Genomic DNA, 21,039 nt, shown 5'->3' with positions numbered 1-21,039 from the left:
AGGGCAACAATGGTTCTTTGTCTTTGAAGAATCTCATGATGCCATCTAGATGTTTCATCAGTCTTTGTTTTCTAACTCTTTATTGTTTGCTAAGTAATGGTTCTTATCTGCCCCCTTTGGCTATCTAGTCTTTAGGTGCTTATAGACACGGCTTTCCCTTGATATATTTTTTACCCACTGCCTTTTCTTGTTCCCCCCCATAGACATTTTGTTCATCACCATGTGACTTTATTTGCGCCCAGCGCCCCCACAATCCTGTGTTCTACCACGCGCCCCTAACTTCACAGTCCGAGTCTCCTTCCAAAGTTCCACTCAGTGGGTCAGTGTGTCCCCCGCAGGGACCCAATTGTCACAGCAGTCTACAGCAGTGGGGAGAAGGGGGTCCAGGCCCACCCTCATTCACGGACTCCAGCCCAGGGCCCTAAGGATGCAGACCTGTCCCGGTCTGGTTCAGCTGGCGGGGATTCCTGCCGAAATGCACCAGCGCGCAGGCTCTACATATGCCCTGCCCTAAGCTGCTTCTTCTCCCCACCCTTTACGTACATTCAGGGCCTCTCGGACCGCACCTTTCTACCGATCCGTCCCAATTTGCCTGTCTCCTTATTTAAAACTCCTGTGCTCAGGTTGGGTGACTTTTCCTCCTCTACCTCCTCTCCCCCTCCCTTTTAGCTACCACCTGCCCTCTTCCCTCATTGGGTGGAGCCTATGTCACCCTAGATGTCTTTCCCCTCCACTGATTGGCAGCTGAGGGGCACACTGCACCTGCACTCACTCACTCGCCGCCTCCCCTCCAGAGCCAGCATGGCGCTTTACCTCCCTCCCTCCCAGCTGTTTGGCAGCATCTGAGCACACTGCACATGTGCACACCCCTGCTCACTGCCCCCCATACAGGGCCGGCGTGGAGGCTTTTAAAGTGTGGGACTGTGGCATCCCGTCACACACACCCCTCCCAATTTTCCCTTCTTCCACTCCCCCCCCCCCCATTGTCTCCCCTATTTATTTTGGTCCTAGACATCCAACACTCTGGTCATATGAAGAAGTGGGCTGTGCCCAGGAAAGCTCATGATACCATCTCCATGTTTAGTTAGTCTATAAAGTGCTACCAGACTACTTGTTGTTTTTTCAGTTTATAATGGAAATAGGGAGTTATCAGAAACGAAGATAACATTTAGCACACGGTAGGAATCAGAAAAAATTCACCCAAGGGGGGAAAAAATTCCTTTCACATCTTCCCAGCAATGAGTTTTGAGATCAGTAAGAGAAGGAGGTGATTCAGAGCAGTGGTAAATATCCTGAAAGAGAAAGAGATTCAAGCTCCTCTTTTATTTCCAATTAAGCTCAGATGTCATCATAATTTCAAAATGATGAAAGATGCTGAACAACCAAAAATATCACTGGTTGCTAGACATGGACATTCTCTGTAATAAAAACAATAACTTTTTGGCTGTAGGGATTCTGCTGTAAGTTGATGTTCAGCTGCAGTTTACTTGAGAGATTTAATTTAGTTTATTGAAGGGGTTTTATAGGTTATTTTAGAAACTGCAGAAAACAAAGGCCAAAAAGTGTTGTTTGTATTAGGAGTAAATATGGCTGAAAATTTTTGAATTAGGTTATATCAAAGTTGAAATTTTCTATGGGAAAAGACACATTTCAGGGGAATTTTCTTTTGAGAAAATTGCAATAAATTGTTGTTATTGTTCTTGTTTTGAGTTGACATTAGTCTCTGCAAGAGGACACCTAAAACCACCACCTTGTGTAGAAAACAGCATCAATATCGAATGCCATTTCCCTATGTTCATATCCATATATGATGGGTTGTTCATGCCACACTGGCAAAGAAGGGGTTTCCAGGGCTCTAGGCTGGCTATGTGGGGGCTAGCCAGTAGGAGATAGGCTGAAAAAGCAACCAATCAGGGCTCAGCAGGCCCATATAAAAAGAGTTGCCAGGCCAGAAGTGGTCCGTTGCTGCAGGAACCCCAAGGGAAAGTATTGAGTTCCCAGAGGGATGAAGGAAGGTAGCATCTCAGACAGAGCAGCTGCTAGCAGGAACCAGGGGGAGCTAGAGTGACTTGACTGCTGGAATTGCAGGCATGAGGTAAAGAAGGCAGTGGGAAAGTGACCTAGGGTATGTCTACACTACAGATTTAATTCGAGTTAACTTAATTCAAAACAGTTAATTCAAATAAAGCTAATTCAAAATAATGCATCTACACACAAAACCTATTTTGAAAAGTGTTTTGCTATTTCGAAATAGTGCATCCACACTGAGTGGAACCTGAACCAAAGTTAAGGCTGATCGCAACCAGTGCCAGCAGGGCATCAGGTTAGGACTTAGTGTGTGGGGCTGCTGCCTGAGGCTAACTGAGCTCCGTGCTTAAAGGGACCCTACCCCCAACTAGGACAAACAGTTCTCAGGGTTCCCCACTTGCTTGTCTACCTCAATGAGGGACAGCAAAGCAGTCCTGTCTTGGAGTGCTCTGAGTGCCCACACTTGGGACACCACAGTACTCGGCCACATGGAGCCAGAGCTGCCCCTGGGCATGCTGGTGCATCTTGTGGGATCGTTGCCATCAGCCTGGCTGCACTTCCTGCAGGCTGCCATCCAGGGGGTCCATCGGGGGGCTGTCAGGATCCAGGAGGTCCTGCAAGAGAGCGTCCACCCTGAGGAGCCCTCAGAGCCACTCCGGCCCTCCTCACTGGGGGCTCATGCCCCATTCCTCCCTCATGTCCTTCCACTTACCCCTCCCTAGCCCCACTTCCTGATGTCAATCATAAGACACGTATGTTCAAAAATAGAAACTGGGTTTGTTGAACAAAACTGGGGGGAGGGGAGGATGAACCTCTGGGGAGCCTGGGAAAAGAAGGTGGGAGAGGGGAAGAGAGAGGGTGGAAGGGGGAGGGGGAAACCTGGGAGGAGGGAGCTAGAAGGGGGAAGCAAGGGGAAGAAGGGTGAGGGGAAGCTCAGGGCTCAGGTTTGGGGGTCTCGCTGGACCAACTTGATTTTCATGCAAACCTGCTCCTGGGTTTGCATGTGGCCTTTGGTGGCCAGGCTGGCAGCTATCCTGTGATAGATGGCCGCGTTCCTCTGTCTAGTGCGGAGATCATGGACGTTGGGGGAATCCCCCCACTCTAAACCTGAAAAAGGTCCATGATCTCCACCCTGGACCAGGAAGGCGCCCGCCTTCTCCAGCCCTTATCAGACTCCTGGGAGCTGGAAGACTGCTCCTGGGGAGCGGTGGAGGGCTGGCTGCCAGTGGCTTGCTGGCTCTTGTTTTGGGGCCACTGGGTCAGGGGCCCCGGTGGCCACTGCTGGCTCTGGGCTGGCAGGCTTGGAGCTGGCACAGGCACTATGACCAGGGTCTACCCCTTTAATGGCTCCAGGGCTGCGGGAGAGAGGAGTAAGTTTTCCTGGTTGTGCCCAGAGTGGACACCAGGGCTCCCTGGGAAGGGCTGGAGGCCCCCTATTTCAAATTAAGTGTCTACACAGCACTTAATTTGAAATAGCTATTTCGAATTTGGTGTTACTCCTCGTAGAATGAGATTTACCAAATCTGAATTAAGCGCTGCACTATTTTGAATTAGTTTCTAAATAGCGGTTTGCATGTATAGACGCTATTAAAGTTAATTCGAAATAACGGCTGTTATTTCGAATTAACTTTGCAGTGTAGACATACCCTTAGAGAATTGAAGCTGCACTGGTGAAAAGTTAGAGAGAGGCAGCAGAAGGCTTCTAGCTACAGGATCCCTGTGCTGTCCCAAGACCTTGGTGTAATGGGTGTGCCCAGGTCTTCCCCCACCCCCACTCACCACTAGGGAAGTAGCTAGCCTCTAGAATGGAGATTATCCCCCCTATGCCGGAGGAAATGAGAAAACACAAACAGTGACACAGCTGTAGGGTCGAGTCATGAAGAGCAGGCTACAGGACATGGACTAAGACAGATCTGCAACTGGTGATCATGGTGGAGAAGGCAACATCAGGCGAGGATGCATAGGCTAGCAGAGCCAGTCACAATGATGGCCAGAAGGAGGCGTCACAGTGATGACTCAGCTCTATGACACCATGGAATAGGGACTGAAGATTTATTGCTTCATGCAACAGAAAAACTCCCTCCCCCAACACATAGGCTTCTTGCTAAAGGGTGCCCTATTCTCTGCAAACAACACTCCTCTCAAGTCATACCTGAAAAATTCACTAGACAAAAAACTGCTTACAGGATATTTGTCCATAATAGTCAAGGATCTCTACTGAAAGTTTGCAACTTATTCTTGTTCATAACCATGGCATGATATGTGTATGGGTAATAGTTAAGAAATAATGTAACTATACTGAAGTTTATGCCTTTATGATCTTAAGATCAAAAAGAGTCAGCAGCAGATTATATAGCTCAGTCATGGCTTACTCATGCCAGAAGGAGTTGCCACCCCACCCTGACTAACTGATAAAGTAATGCAAGGCTCAATTGTCTACCATTGTCCCATCACAGAACAGTCAACAGGAAACCATGAGAGAGAACTGCAAACAATCAAACACTTGGAAGTAAAAAAAGGAACATTAGGGATTGCCCCATCTATGAATAAAGACAAAAGGTTCTTTCAATATAATGCAAAGAGGAAAGAAACACACTGGATCCATTCCCTGAGGCGACATCTTGTTAGGCAGAGGTGTTTTTCATGAACATTTGGATCTTGGTTCCTATGAAGTCAGCCAACTCTACAGCAGACTGAACGTGGGGACAGATCTACTTTGGTAGTGAGGAAAAGCAACTATTGATATGTGTAGGTCCTAGTTCTTGATCAATATTTTGCTTGTATTGTGTAACCAGCTGTTTCCACCACACTTTATTGGTTTTAATGGAATTGCTAGTCTTTCTTAAATAAACCTTCTTTGGTTTTGCAGTGTTGTACCAGAGCAGTGGTTTAAAACAAAACTGGTCAAGCTTGTGTTTTCGAAATTATCTTTTGCACTTGAATCATATTTTATTTTGAGTGCTTGTTCTTGCAATACTTCTGGCAATGAATTGACATCAATGTTGAATGGATGTCATACTAATTTATGAATGGGGTTGCCAGAAAAGTTGTCTGGAAAATAGCAGATGAATTCTTCAGCAAAGCAGTCCAGATGAAATACAATTTTGTTCTTCCCATCCTCTTTACAAACTTCTTGGAAATCTTCATTTTCAAAGAGTGATGAAAATGTTGGAAAAGATGAAAAGCCAGGCATCTGAGCTTGTGTTCGACATTTCCAAAGCTGGGTTATTTCCGTAAATGCTTTGATGGCATCATGGTGCGCTATAATGTTTGCAATGTTGTTTCATTGCAGCTTCAAATTGAGGTTGTTCAAAGATTCAAAAAATGTCCACCAGGTATGCCAGTGAACGTTGAAATGTTTGGTCCATAAATGCATGATATCTTCTTTCTTCTGTTGCTTGAGGAAAATTTCCACTTCGTTGTTCAGTTTGAATAATCTAGAAAGCATGTTATCTTTGGAAAGCCTTCGTACCTCCATGTGAAACAAAAGAGTTTTATGATCTGCTCCTAAATCCATACAAAGAGCATCAAAAAGTCTCATATTTAAAGCACTGTTATTCACAACATTGACGATTTTGATGGCCAAATTCAATGAGTCATGTAGGTCATCTGGAAGGGTTTTAGCAGCCATTGCTTGTCTGTGTATGACGCAGTGAGTTGTGGTTATGGCTGGATTTTTTTCTTTCACCAGCGTCACAAATCCAGAGCGAGAGCTATGCTTTGCTGGAGCACTATCTGTGCATACACCAACTTCAGCTATGCCAGGAGTGGCCAACCTGTTAGAGACAAAGAGCCAAAATAGTGGTGGATAGAGTGAGAAGAGCCATGTACCGGGGGAGGGAGGGGAGAGGTGAGTTATTGAGCAAAACAAACAAAAAAACCCTACCCACACTGAGGGAAAATAGGTGCCAGGGTATATCATCACAAAAAAAGCACTGGGAAGGGAAGAGAGGTGCAAGCTCTGGCAGGGAATTTGGGTGCAGGAGGAAGTATAGAAGATGCTGTGTGCAACTCGGCCTGCACGTGCAGGATATGATACAGTGCACTGGGGACTGTAAACGGAACGGCGCGGGCCATGAGCGGTTCCAGGTTCTGTCCTGGTTCGCAGTTTTTTTCTTTGCGAGCCACATGTGGCTCATGAGCCACAGGTTGGCCACTGCTGAGCTACGCAGTTGACATAGCTGAAGTCTCATATCTTAGGGTGTGTCTAGACTACATGCCTCCTTCGACGGAGGCATGTAGATTAGCCAGATCGGAAGAGGGAAATGAAGCCGCGATTAAAATAATCGCGGCTTCATTTAAATTTAAATGGCTGCCCCGATCTGCCGATCAGCTGTTTGTCGGCAGATCGGGGGAGTCTGGACGCGATGCCCCGACAAAGAAGCCTTTCTTCATCGACACAGGTAAGCATCGTGAAACCAGTGAAGAAAACCGCTATGCAAAGAACAACAGGCAAAGTAACACAAACTTTTAACAAAGATTAATGAAATAGAACTTTAAAATTTGAAAAGCAGCAAATATTTTTGTCTGTTTCAGCACACAAATGTAGTCCGTTTTAGCTACACCAGTGTTTCCCAATTTTTTTTGACCATGGAACCCTTTTAAACTCAGAAAAATTCCAAGGAACCCCTACAGCCAGGGAATAAGTTTGTCGCTAAGTTCGGTGGTAAAAGCAGAGCGGCAGTGGGGGACGGAGGAGAGAAATCTTGGGTTGATGGGGAGAAGCGGGACAAGCAGCTGTTACTGCTGCTAAGTCCTGTGGTAAAAGCAGAGCAGCAGCGGGGGACCGGAGGTGTCTGAAAGGGCAGTGGGGAACCAGAGAAGAATCCAGTGTCTGTGCACCGGGCTCCTCTCTGTCTCCTTAAGGGGGGGGGGGACAGTGTTCGGGTTCTCGCAGAACCCTTACTTTCACTTCGCTGAACCCCAGGGTTCCACGGAGCACCATCATTTCGAAAACACAAGCTTGGAGGAATTTTAGATCAAAATATTTCCCAATGTACTCGAAAGTTGGAGAAAAAGTGCTACGTATTAGTCTTCCATTTTCGTCAATGTACCTCTGTGAAAAAAGCTTTTAAGTTTAGTCACATACAAAACAAAACAAAGAAATTGACTGGATGTCAAAAACAATTTGCATTGCACACTTTCATCTTTCAAACCTAGGATTTCACAACTTGTGAAGAAAATGCAGCATCATTCTTCACATTAAATTCAATTTGGTTCTGCTATTTCTTACATTGTTACATTTTTATTAAATTTGTGCCAAGAAAAACAATTTATGCATATTTTTAATTTTAAATATTTTTATACCAAGTTTTTGTGTTTATTTTTAATTTTAAATTACAAATTGAATTTTTTGTTAAAAGGGGGGTTGGATGATGGTAAAAAAGAGGTGGGGGTGTGAGGGTTTCTCAAAAACTAAAAGGGGGGCATGATGCCGAAAAGTTTGGGAATCACTGATCTAGATCTTCAAGCTTCCCAGTTTGAGTCCATTGGAGTCCCCTTCCCGAGTCAGCATATGCTGTTTTTGTGACCCAGTCTAGGACAATCAGGAAGAGTAATGGAGAAAGAAGGCAGCCTTGGAATACACCAGTTGTGACCTGGAATTTTTCCAACAATTTTCCATCATGGATGACCTGGCAAGGGTATTCTTCATACAGTTTCTTGATGATGGTAATCAATTTGCCTGGAACGCCGTAATGCTGCATGATGGACTGCCTGTCCACACTATCAAAGGCTTTCATAAAGTCTATGAAGTTGATATAGAGTGATGCTTGCCATTTAATGCATTACTTTACATTGATCAACATTAAATTTAATTTGCCATTTTGTTGCTCAATCACTTAGTTTTGTGAGATCTTTTTGAATCTCTTCACAGTCTGCTTTGGTCTTAACTATCTTGAGCAGTTTGGTATCATCTGCAAATTTTGCCACCTCACTGTTGACCCCTTTCTCCAGATCATTTATAAATAGGTTGAATTGGATTGTTCCCAGTCCAGACCTTTGCGGGACCCCACTAGTTACCTCTCTCCATTCTGAAAACTTACCATTCATTACTACACTTAGTTTCCTGTCTTTTAAGATTAACCAGTTATCAATCCATGGCTCACATATCTCCTCTATCATCTATTCTAGGATGCATTTGATCAGGCCCTGGTGACTTGAAGATATCTAACTTTTCTACATAATTTTTCACTTGTTCTTTTCCTATTTTACATTTTGAGCCTATCTCATTTTCACCTGCATTCACTATGTGAGGTGTCCAATTGTCACCAACCTTCTTGGTGAAAATGGAAACAACAAAGTCATTAAGCACCTCTGCCATTTCCACATTTTCAGTGATTGTTTCCCTCCCCCCTTCATTAACTAATGGTCTTACCTTGTCCTTGATCTTCCTCTTGGTCTAATCTAGTTATAGAATGTTTTCTTGTTACCCTTTATGTGTTTATCTAATTTGAGCTTGTTCTGTGCCATGGCCTTTCTAATTTTGCCCTGTCACGGGTTGGGCTCCCCCTCAGGCTTACAGCCCGGTCATCATCAGGGTTGTCTACCCGTGCACCTTCCCCCCACCCATGTTTCCCTTAGGTTAGTCCTGTTATAACACAGAGTTCGTGGCTCGATGGGGAGTCCACAGAGTCTAGTCCTCCCTGAATGCGCGCAATCCTGTGCGAGGAAGGAGGGGGACTTGGGTCCACCCCCCGCTCCGGGTCCTGACCCAGGACCCTAAAGGCAGCAATGTTAGCACTGCCTGATTGGTGGGGATACCCCCGTAACTCACCAACCCTCCAGGACACAAGGTGGAGGCGGTGCCGCCATCTCCAGTCTCCATTCTGGGCCGCTTCTTCCTCCTCGCCAGGCTAGTTCCTCCCTTGGTGCGCAGCATCGTTCCCCACGCCAACGGCGGTCGTACCAGCTGTGCTGGGTTGGTCTGTTGCTGTTTGGAACAACTCCCCCTGCCCCACGCCTGCCCTGCTATCCTCCCCTTTGCTGGCCCTCTCTGGGCGCCTTTTGAAGGGCTGCCTGCCAAGGCCCCGCCCCTCACCCCGGGGCGTGGGCTGATGACATCAGCAGTGGGGAGCCCCTTGCCGGTGACATCTGCGCCCCCAGCTACCCTCGTACAGGCGGGGCACGTGAGTCAGCGGGCCGTCCACACACCGCCGCGTCTCCGGCTCCTGGCACCTTCTGCTGCCGTGGCTGGTCCCGCGGCATCCCCGCCAGTGCCTCCCTTGCCTTCTGCATGCCTGAGAGTGCGGGGTGCCATGTACTCCGCGGCGGTGGAGACCAGCACCCCATCACACGCCCCTACAGACTTTTGTTATTTGTTCGTATTCCTCCTTTGTAATTTAACATAGCTTCCGCTTTTTGTAGGACTCCTTTTGATTTTTAGATCATTCAAGATCCCCTGGTTAAGCCCAGATGGTCTGTTGCCATACTTCCTATCTTTCCCTATGCAGTGAAATAGTTTGCTCTTGCGCCCGTAATAATGTCTCTTTGAATAACAGCCAACTGCCTTCAATTGTTTTTCCTCTTAATCTTGCTTCCTCATGGGACCTTACCTATCTGCTCTCTGAGGCTATTTGTACACAACATAGTCCACGTCTACACACAAGCATTCAACATAATGTCAAAATAATGTTGAGCTGGAGGACTGCTTATTCCAACTCCTGTAACCCTCATTGTATGAGGAGTAAGAGAAGTCAGAGGAAGAGTGCTCTTTCTCAAAATAGACAGCACCAAAAGTCAAAATAAGCTATTTCGACTTAAATTACAAAATTAGCGTAACTCAAGTTTTGTAACTTAAGTTGCGTTTAGCCCTGCTGTGTAGATGTGTTCTGAATTTACTAACGCTTGCCTTCTTGAAATCCATTGTCTTTATTTTCCTCTTTTCCCTCCTACCATTCCTTAGAATCAGGAACTCATCATTTCATGATTCCTTCCACCCAAGCTGCCTTCCACTTTCAAATTCTCAACCAGTTCCTCCCTATTTGTTAAAATCAAATTTGGAACAGCTCCCCCCCCCCCCCAATAGCTTTCTCCACCTTCTGAAATAAAAACATGGTTCAAATGCATTCCAAGAACTTGTGCCCTGTTGTGTTATTTTCCCAGCAGATGTCTGGATAGTTGAAGCTCCCCAGCACCACCAAGTCCTGTGCTTTGGGTAATTTTGTTAGTTGTTAAAAATAAAGCCTCATCATCTCTTCCTCCTGGTTAGGTGGTCTGTGGTAGAGACCCCTACCATGAAATCACCCTTGTTTTTTACCCCTTTTACCCCTCTGTGTCTTATTTCCATCTTAACTTCAGTTCAATGTATACATGTATAATATATACGCAATACCTCCTCCCTTTGTTGCCTGTCTGTCCTTCCTGAGCAAGCTGTACTGTTCTATCCCAGTCATGTGTATTATCCCACCAAGTCTCTGTGATGCTTACTATGTCATAGTTGTGTTTATGTTTATTTATTAGCATTTCAAGTTTTTCCTGCTTACTCCCCCTATTTCTCACATTAGCATACAGGCAGTTAAAATATTGATTTGATTTTGCCCCTAGTTGTGCCTTGTTTCTTCTTTATCCCTGGTATTACAGCCCCGCTGTATAAGATTTTACTGTATAACATAACTGTGACACATTCCAGAGTTAGGAAAAGCAGAAACCTGGACCCCTTAAACTCCATTCATATGAAGAAGTGGGTTGTGCACACAAAAGCTCATGATACCATCTACATTTTTGCTCAGTCTTTAAGGTACAGCAGGATTATTCATTGTTTTTGAAGTTTTTTCCAATTACAGACTAACACGGCTAGGCTACCCATCTGAAACTTTAGGCCCAAATCAGTTTTTCAGACAAATGACACATTGATGCCCTGGTCAGGTATCAGCATGATCAAATGGACTATTAGGGGGTTAAGTGGGCATTCTTTGGCAGGCGCAAAGCTGTGAGGGAGCACTTTACATACTGACAATGGAACAGCTGGGAGTTTTTGGGAAAGCACTGACAGGACCTCAATCCCAGCTGGAGGTAATTCTCAAAGAGGTGAGAAGAGTGTAAGAGTGAGAAACAGAAGATCCCAAATCACCTCTCTCCCCTCAACCCTACTTAGAATATCAAAGACAAAGGAAACATTGAACTGGGGGGCAATAACAGGTGTCCTGGCTGAAGCAAACCAGCCAAACTAAAACTTTTTGTTTTAGGTTTACATATTTTGTTGAAAAATTTAAAAACCAACAAATAGTCTGGTAGCACTTTAAAGACTAACAAAACATGTAGATGGTATCATGAGCTTTTGTGCGCACAGCCCACTCCTGCAGATGACAAGAGTGTTAGAAGACCAGATCCAAGAATAAATAAGGTAGGGGAAGGGAGAAGGAAAAAAAGAGAAAAAAAGGAGAGACAAAAAAGGAGGGGAGGAAGAAAAAAGAGAAAGAGTGACTAAATAAGCTTCAGAGGGGTAACTGAGTTAGTCTGACTAAAAGCCTTTAAGGTGCTACTAAACTATTTGTTGTTTTTTACATTTTTCCTGTTACAGACTAATTTGGCTACCCCTCTGAAACTTTTGTATCTTGTTGAGTTAGGTGTTAGTCTACATCTTCTCTTTTGTTTTCTTTGTAATCCACTCTTATGCCTCATTGCTTGTAACTACTTATAAACTACTTTTATGTAGTGAATAAACACGATTTATTGTTTTATCTAAACCAGCGTGTGTTTTGGATTGAAGTGTTAGGGAACTTCCACTTGAGATAATATTTCCATTATGAAATGACACACTTTCTATGAGCTTGTATTGGCCAGAAGGAGACTGCTGGGCAGTACAAGACACACACTTGTCAGGACACATTTGAGACTGGGAGTCTCCTCCCCTTACCCTGCCTGTAATTCAAGAATGACTGGCCTGAGCATTCCTATAATTTAGCTAGGAGTGATTTTGCATGCTGGAGGCTGTGTGAGAACTGGCTGGGAGTGGTTGTTCTCACAGCAAAGTAGTGTAAAAAGTCCCTCATTTTGGGGAATTGTGGACTCAGAGTTTTTCAGCAATCAAGATCGTAGCCTAGAGAATGTCACACACAGAGCCCTGTGTCTCCTTTTTTTTTTTTTTTAAGAGAGAGAGAGAGAGAGAGAGAGCTGGTGGACACTGAAAAGTGACATGAAGGTTTGGTGAGATTTTTTTTTAAAGCAAAAATTATAGAAAATGGATGGGATGGAGAAAGTTGCATGAGGGGAACTTGACCTCCTAGTTCCCCAAGCTCTCTGTGTGAATCATTTTTGTCCCATACCTCTTTTGTAAAAATTTCACAGCTGGCATTGTGCCAGATAGCCACACATGGCACACTGAGATATCTATCACTGGTGCACTGTGCTTTGCATCAATACTGCCAAATCTGAGGACTATGCGCCATGCCAATACAAGCAGCCAAGACAAGAAATACAGAATACAAACTCTAGCGGGCATATGCCAATGTAGCTTGTTTCAGCCAAGTTTGTAGTGGAGACGTGGTCTCAGAATAGCTGCTTCTTGGGACAGGGCAAGGGTTCCTTACATAATGTTCCTTTAAAAGGATGCATGCAGTTTGTGCTGATCCCTCTTGAGGGGAAGAGGACTGGGGTACATTTTTTAAATAAATAGCACTAGATGTCAAGAGAGACGAGATGGGCAAAATAATCCCTTCTATTGAACCAACTTCTGTTGGTGAAACAGAAAATCCTCCAAGCTTTCACAGAGCTCTTCTTTGGGGCTTATAAGTATTCTATATTGCCAATTTTGGTTCTTAAATGGAAACCCCTCATCAGTCGAATGCGCAACAATATTGCCATCGCACAGATGTTAATGAAGTGCACAATATGAGCAACTGATACATGTAGTCAACAACAAACTTTCCATAGAAAGGATTAAGCATAGAGGGAGTCAGCAGACTCTATGAAAGGGTCACTGTGACCTTCAGATGATCATTAAGGAGACTGATATGAATGGTGTCTAGCAGAGGATCTGGATCCAGTGGATGTTGGAGGTTCCTTTGTGTTGCAAAGCATTAATGACCAGATGCCTTTGAAACAGTGCGTGCTTACTACTAAGAAAACAAGCTCCTTGTGGTTAAGGGCAAGTGAGTATAAACTAAGGAGTTTTCCAAGAAAGACCAGGGCCCAAGATGAAAGAGTAGCCACAGAGCGGGAAGCTAATAGCCTCACTCGGCCCCTGGGAAGGTGGGGGTGGGCACTGGCTCTCCACTCCCAGAAAAGACAGGGCCTATGGTGCAAGGGGCAGGGCTGCGGAAGCCAGCCCTCAGTGCTGCCTGTACCACTGCACCCCCCTCTCATTCCGCCTAGCCTTCAGAGCTGCCTGGGAGTACCATGGGGTTCTTCAACAGTGATTTAAATGCAGTCAGAGCCATGGCCAATTGTGAAGACCAGGACTTTAACTGAGTTGAGACAGGAACTAGATAAATTCATGGAGGTTAGGTCCATCAATGCCTGTTAGCCAGCATGGTAGGAATGGTGTCCCTAGCCTCTATTTGTCAGGAGCTGGGAATAGGCTTGATGATTTAGCTGATATGTCGATGCCCTCTAGGGCACCTGGTATTGGCCATTGTCAGAAGAAAGGTTAGTGGGCTAGATGGACCTTTGGTCTGACCTAGTTTGGCCGTTCTTATGCTCTCTGTTCAAGGTATGCATATAGTGTGAATAAATTGTGTAGTCTGTGTCATCAATTTATCTTCCCATGGAACCAAAACTGACCCACAACAAAGCCACAAAATCTGCAGCTGCTCAATAAAACAGCAACAATGGAGGGCCTGATTTTCAGAGGAGCAGAGCACCTGCAGCACCTATTCAGTTCAGCTGGAGCTGTGAGTACTGGGTACTTCTGAAAGTGATGACCACATTGTTTACACATCCATGTCTGTTTGGAATGAGAGATAATGAGACATAATGGTATTCTTTAGCTCCACGTGACAAGTCAAGTAGAGCAATACAGGAAGTAAGGCAAGCAGTGTGGTTACACAGATGGTTATTTCAACCCTGTGAAACTGACCAGATCTTGCTTGGTTAGGTTTTCAACAATTTTCAACACTAATAATTGAAAAATATCAGCCTTGCTTAAAGAGTGTGACACGGTGCAGTCACAAAAGTTCCTTTGGGATTGTTCCTTAGTCTGTTGATCATTACATTGATGTCCACCTTCTTGCTCTCTTGGACTCCCCACCACCCTGTCCTGCTGGGTCAGATCCTCTGGTCTTGCCCAGACAAGGCACAGAGTTGGGCTAAACACCCCCTGCAGAGCAGTACAGACACCGAACCACTTCAGCTCTGGAAGGCCACAGTTTTAAGGTCTCAGCACCCAGGAAACCAACCCACAAAAGGGATCCAAACCCCAAATAAATCCATCTTTCTTTGTGTAGAAGTTTTACACAGGGAATGCTTATAAGTTAAGCACCCTTTATCAATGAAAGAGAGATATGCACAGTGGTTGCTTCTCCCCAGATAGCAATTATTTACACTGGACCTGATAGTAAATAAAAGTGTTTTATTAAGTACAAATAGTAGGATTTAAGTGAAAACAGACAGATCAAAGAAAGTTACTAAATTAAGAGGAATAGAAAATGCATAGCTAGTTCTCATTCACTAAGAAACTTAATCCATGCAAATTCTTACCCTAAATTGCTGTTCTTATTTCAGGCATAATCTTCAAGTCAGAGATGTTCTATTACCCTGACTTGGGTTTCAGGTTCTCTTTAAAGTTTTTTTTTTCCTCTAAGGGTGTACCAGGCAGTTTCCAAACTCAGTCAAAGTCAAAGAGCTGATAGTTTCCCATTGTTTAAATAGACTTTCTCATAGGGGGAGAATTTTTTTTTTACAGCCCCTCCTTCCCATGGAAAAACACCAGGTTCAAAATGGATTCCAGTACCACGTGACATGGTCACATGCAGGGCCAGCATGAACCATTCGTGCACCCCGGGCTCCAGGAGTGCGGTGCCACCTCTGAAGGCCCGGCGCATGTGTGGCCTTGCCCCTGCCTCCACCCGGCCCGGCAGCCCTGCCAGCACCCCCTACAACGGGGCACCCTGGGTGGTAGCCCAGTCAGCCCGTAGCTTGGGCCAGCTCTGGTCACATGACTTTCTAGACCAACCACCTTTGTATTTATAGGACAAACAAGGCTATTTACAAGTTGTTGAGTTGATCACCAAGCCATTAGGCTTCTGGGGCACTATTAATGGCTCTCATTAGCACATTTAAAACAATAACAGATTCACACTTCATATTTCTAACTTCACATATAAAGATGATACATGCAACAAAATGAGATATATGGAACCAGCAGATTGTAACATTAAAATAGATAGGTTACATGAAGTATTTTGTTTAAAATATCTTTGAGTTATGCATAATCATATTCACAAGCCAGTTTTCATAAAGCATGGGAGAGAGAGGCACCACAAAGCATTTTTAAAGTGTCTAACTCGCCAAAAGTCTCCTTTTACTTATTCCTTTCCAGTAATTTCTTTTCTGTTTCTATTCAGTAAAATCTGCTTTTATTTAGGGTAGCTTGAATTGTGTCAGATGTAAGTGAGGTGTTGATTGTAATAGTGCTTGGTCAAACTATTTGAGGACAGATGCTCTGTAATACCTCCCATTAATAATTCCCTCAGTCACTCAATCTCCCTGGCAACTTTTAAATTATGCAAGTGGAAAAAAAGGAATTATAACCTTGTAATCTCCCAAAAAAAGGGCTGATTTCAGAAACTTATATTGATAAGGAATGAGGCCTATAATAAATTTTGATACCTTGAAAAGAAATTCAGACACAGTAGCTTCTCCTCCAGTATAACAGAAAACATTCTCTCTAGAGACCATTGTGGTTATGTTGCTTTTTTCCCTCTTTCTCTTCCTTCTTCTGTTAATTGTGAGACATTTGCATGAAAACAAGGACTCTATTAGTTCCTGCTGCTTATATGCCACATGAAGTCAATCATAATCTTCTGTTTGCAGAATCCTTATAATCTCCATAGAAACCAATTATAATGGCATTAATTGTAATGATACAAGTAACAATTATAATAAAGAGACAAGAGAAATACTGGATATGTGACACATTGATACAATTGTTTCTAAATAGAATGTCTTTCATAGTTTTTCTAGAAAGCATCAGCGGCTCTTCAAAGCAGCTAAGATATTCACCCTCAAAAAGCTATTGCTGCCATTTCAGTCCACTGAATGCTTTATAAAAAGTGGCTAAGCATATATTTGTAAATGCTGTAACTTGTTCAGGGCCTGATTCAAAGCTTGTTCTGGTCAATAGACTCTGGTTGATTTTAGGGGACTTTGGATCAGGCCCTTATTTAGGTGAAATTTAAAGCCCCTCGAAAGCTGCCTGACAAATAGTAATTCACATTTTATAACCTTTCCTAAAATGAGAAATTCAGTTAAAAATAAACAAACCAATTATGTTCAAATAGGGCTGCTATTGTGATGAGGAACAGGAAATTGGAAGTTAAGGATTACATCTGGCCACTAGCTCTATAAACTCAGTGCAGAGCATATTACTTTTACTCTGAATAAACAGGATCTCCTTGTTGGTTTGTTTGGTTTTCATATTGTTTCAATAGAATTCTATGACTTCACTGGTAAGGCTCTCACTGGTAAGGCTCTCAGGCTCCGTCGACGGAGCCATGTAGATTTTTTTGTTTGGCAAAGGGAAATGAAGCCGCGATTTAAATAATCGCGGCTTCATTTAAATTTACATGGCTGCCACGCTGAGCCGACAAACAGCTGATCAGTCTGGACGCTGATCAACAGCTAGTCTGGACGCTCCCCTGTCAACATGAAAGCCTTTTATCGACCTCCCCGGTAAACCTCATCCTACGAGGCATAACGGGGAGGTCAATAAAGGGCTTTCAGGTCGGCACGGGAGTGTCCAGACTAGCGCGCTAAGCCGACAAACAGCTGATCAGCTGTTTGTCAGCTCAGCGCGGCAGCCATGTAAATTTAAATGAAGCCGCGATTATTTAAATCGCAGCTTCATTTCCCTTTGCCGATCAGCCTAATCTACATGGCTCCATCGATGGAGCCATGTAGTTTAGACACACCCTCAGAGAAGAATGTATGTTTTGGTTCCATCTTTATCCTAGAAAAGGAACAATTTAACCACTATTCAACATTTGCATAGTGGAAGACCTCTAATACAGTATACTGCAGTTTACTATACTCCTGTACTACTCTACATTGTACAGAAGTCCAGTCTTCTGTAGTCAGTAGAAGTCTAGTGTAGTGGACTTCCTAATCCACTTTTTGATATTCTTTTCAACTTCTGTCCTCATTGTAAGGTTTCCGTTTATCATCCTTCAAATGCCTAACACAGGACTTGAGGAATACTTATTCCATTAAACACACTTTTGCAATTCCACTCACTGGAGTATCTAGCTATCCAGAGCACCTGGCCATATTGATAGAGAATGGAACAAGAAAGGTCTTACACTCATGTTTTATATTTTCAAGATCAAATATATCTGACAGAAGCCTCCCTGAAAACTCTTGGGCTGTGTCTAGACAGGCAAGTTTTTCCACAAAATCAAATGATTTTGCGGAAAAACTTGCCAGCTGTCTACACTGGCCGCTTGAATTTCCGGAAAAGCACTGACGATCTCCTGTAAAATCATCAGTGCTTTTCCGGAAATACTATGCTGCTCCCATTCAGGCAAAAGTCTTTTTCTTAAAGACTTTTACGCAAAAGGGCCTGTGTAGACAGCATAGTGCTGTTTTCCGCAAAAAAATGCTTTTGCAGAAAAGCACCCTGCCAATCTAGATGTGCTTTTCCGAAAATGCTTTTAACGGAAAACTTTTCCATTAAAAGCATTTCTGGAAAATCATGCCAGCGTAGACGTAGCTTTGGAATGCTATTGTAAGGAAAAGGCCTGGATTCTAACCCCTTTACTTATGTTGACTACTGTTCTCCATATTCAGGAGAAAGGAAGGTTGTGCCTGGAACATCTGGCTTGCTGTTAGAAGGAAAGGGATGTCAGTTACATGAAGAAATGGACCACGTGTGAGGTACAGAGATAGAGGCAGAGCAGTAAAACTAGTATGAGAAGATGGCTCTGTGTAAAGAAAGGGGTTGCGTATTTGCAAATTATCAGCGAGTTGATTAAAACTGTGCACATTTGTTATTCAAAATTATTCTATCGATGTTTATTCAAATATATTCCAGCCCAGGGATCCCTTGCAAATTATTCATCACATCCATTGCACTGGGTATTTACTGTTCAGAACTTGCTATTCACAGTATATGATTGGTCACATATGCTGCATGTTATTGTTACTGTGTTATTGTTATTGTGAGCGGAGGACTCCCATTCTCATTGTACAAACACATCAGGGGAGCATAGTCAGGAAAATATGTATTTGAATGACTATTTGCAAAATTTTACCTCTGTGCAAATATTCTTGTCAACAAGTTTGGCCTGTAAGAATGTTTATGAGAAAATAAATGTAAGTTAAAGAGCTGCAAATACGTTGGAGATAATCTGTAATACATGAATACCTGTGTAACACTGTTTGCATTCATCTAGCTATGATTGCAACAATTTTACTTCCAGGGAGGACACCAGATGTAACTCAAAGTCCTTCTCTCTATTAACTAGAGGAGTCCTAGAGAACAGTGTGAGGAACTCCCTTCAGCCCATGAGAAGCTAAGCAGTTGCCTTTACAGTGTTTCTAGCCCTTGCTTGCCAGAAAATTGAGGTGTTTTAGATTTAGAGGCCAAACAGAACCATTTGTGATCTTCTAGTTCTTCCTGTATCACATAGGCAAGAGAACCCAATATACAATATATTCTGTAGATAATATATTCAGTGTGTCTGATAGAAGATTTTTTGTGTTGATAAATAAACATAATCTACAGATAAACTATGTGCGTGTTAACAAACGGTTCCATTTTACAGTGGAGGCTGAACATTTTTTGATGGCGCAACCTTTTAGGTGTACTGTTTAGGCTCTCAAACAATTTCCAAGGTGTTAGTTGAGTAAAATTATACAGTGCAGGGCAATTGCCCTCAGGGAGATAATGCAGTCCTGGAGTGGAGAAGATAAAGTACTGTCAAGAGGAAACATTTTAAAAATGCAGCATAACAAAAATTGAGTAGGATTCTTTTGTTTTTTGGGGGGAGAGGATTAAATATACATAGGCTACAACTTTCCTAAATGGATAAACAGAGGCAATTTACATCGTGTAGCAGGAAGTGTCGAGGCCCAGCCAGTCCCACACCTGTTTCCCCTTCTCTGGACCCTGTGGAGGCTGATATGTAGGTGAAGAACCAGTACTTGTGAGGACTTCTAGACTGGGGACCAAGTAGAAACAGTTTGGTGGGGATGGATAAGGAGGATGTGGCAGGGAGAAACATTCTTCCTCTTCCAGCTGCATGGAATTTAGTCAGAAAAAATAATAAAACCTGGGACTATGTCATGCTGTCTGGAGTAGCTCATAACTATCGGTGCATTTACACTGCACCATAGGTAGAAATAAGATATGCAATCTGAGCTATGTGAATTGCATAGTTTACAGGCAGTCCCCGACTTATGCGGATCCGACTTATGTCGGATCCGCACTTACAAACGGGGCTTTTCTTGCCCCGGAGCTCATGGGCGGCGAGTCGCCGCCCGTGTTCTCCGGGGTGAGAAAAGTTTCTTCCGGTCTCCCTGGTCTGCTGGGGGGGGTCCAGCAAAGCCGCTGGACCCCCCCAGCAGACCAGGCACACCCGAGCAAAGCCGCTGCCTGGGCGGCTTTGCTCATTTGCCCGGGAGCAAAGCCGCCCAGTCAGCGGGACCCCCGCCGCCTAGGCGGCTTTGCTCCTGTCCCCCTGGTCTGCTGGGCGGGTCCCCCCACACGGCTTTGCTCGGGTCTCCCTGGTCTGCTGGAGGGGGAGGGGGCGCAGCTAGTGCGCCCCCCCCCCCAGCAGACCAGGCTTTTGTTGCGGGACGGCTCGGGTAGAGCAGCTGGGGTGCTGCCGGGCTGGTCCTGTGGGAACCTACCGGGCAGCGCCCCAGCTGTTCTGTCCCAGGCTCCAGATTCAGCAGCTGTTGAAACTGATCAGGCTGATTCCAGGAAGCTGGGGGCAGAGCAACTCTGCCTCCGGCTTCCTGTAGTCAGCCCCTGGTCAGTTTCAGTGGCAGCAGCTGAATCTGGAGCCAGTTCCGACTTACATACAAATTCAACTTAAGAAGAAATCTATAGTCCCTATCTTGTACGTAACCCGGGGACTGCCTGTATTTCAATGTTATTTCGAAATAGCTTATTTTGAAATTTGGTGCTTTCTACACAGAACTTATTTTTGAAATAAAGCACTATTCTGAAACATCCTTTACTCCTTGTGGAATGAGGTTTACAGGGATGTTGGAATAGCGAGCCCATTATATTTCAAAATAAAGGGCGCTCTCAAAAGAGATGGAATAGCTATTTCGGGATACCCCCAGTATCCCGAAATTGCACTGCAGTGTAGATGTCGCCTGTGAGGGCCATTCTCAAGGCAGACAATTGGCAAACAAAGGCAGACACCCAAATGAGTGGCGTGTTCTATAATTAGATTTCACCAAGCCAGTACCATATGTGAATGCCTCAATCACTATACCAATCTTACCATAGAGTCACAGACAGTTCCTTTAGACTCTCCAATCTAACTTGCCACCAAGACAAACAGAACTCTGTGATAAAAGGTTGCTTAAACCTGAAATTGCATCACATCAGGTATCTCCCAGTCCCAAGAGACCAATCAGATACCCCAGATCAATGATAGTCCAGATCTCGCAACAAAGACAACTTTGGCAGCTAGTTCTGTAGTAAATTAACTTTAAGCTTATTAGCTAAGAAAAAAGAATGAGTGATTGAGATGTTAAACTGAGTAAAATATATGCACAGATAAATCGTTGTTTATACCTCCAAATGATAACAGTGATGTAATAAACTGTCAGTCTTCCAGAAGAGCCACTACTGAGTATAATTCTGGGGCTCTCCATCTTCCCATTCAATTATTCTGCACT

The 21,039-nt window shown here is 44.1% G+C and overlaps 1 pseudogene; it reads right to left on the bottom strand.

Moving 5' to 3' along the window:
* Positions 1–5,041: 5,041 nt before the first annotated feature.
* On the bottom strand, positions 5,042–8,350 carry LOC149525613 (protein ZBED8L-like; annotated as a pseudogene).
* Positions 8,351–21,039: the final 12,689 nt, after the last annotated feature.

This window comes from Pelodiscus sinensis, chromosome 1 (genome assembly GCF_052426305.1).
Source record: "Pelodiscus sinensis isolate ZL-2025 chromosome 1, ASM5242630v1, whole genome shotgun sequence".
Lineage (NCBI taxonomy): Eukaryota > Metazoa > Chordata > Testudines > Trionychidae > Pelodiscus > Pelodiscus sinensis.
Note: the sequence above shows the minus strand (reverse complement) of the source record. Positions and strands in the feature narration are given on the sequence as shown.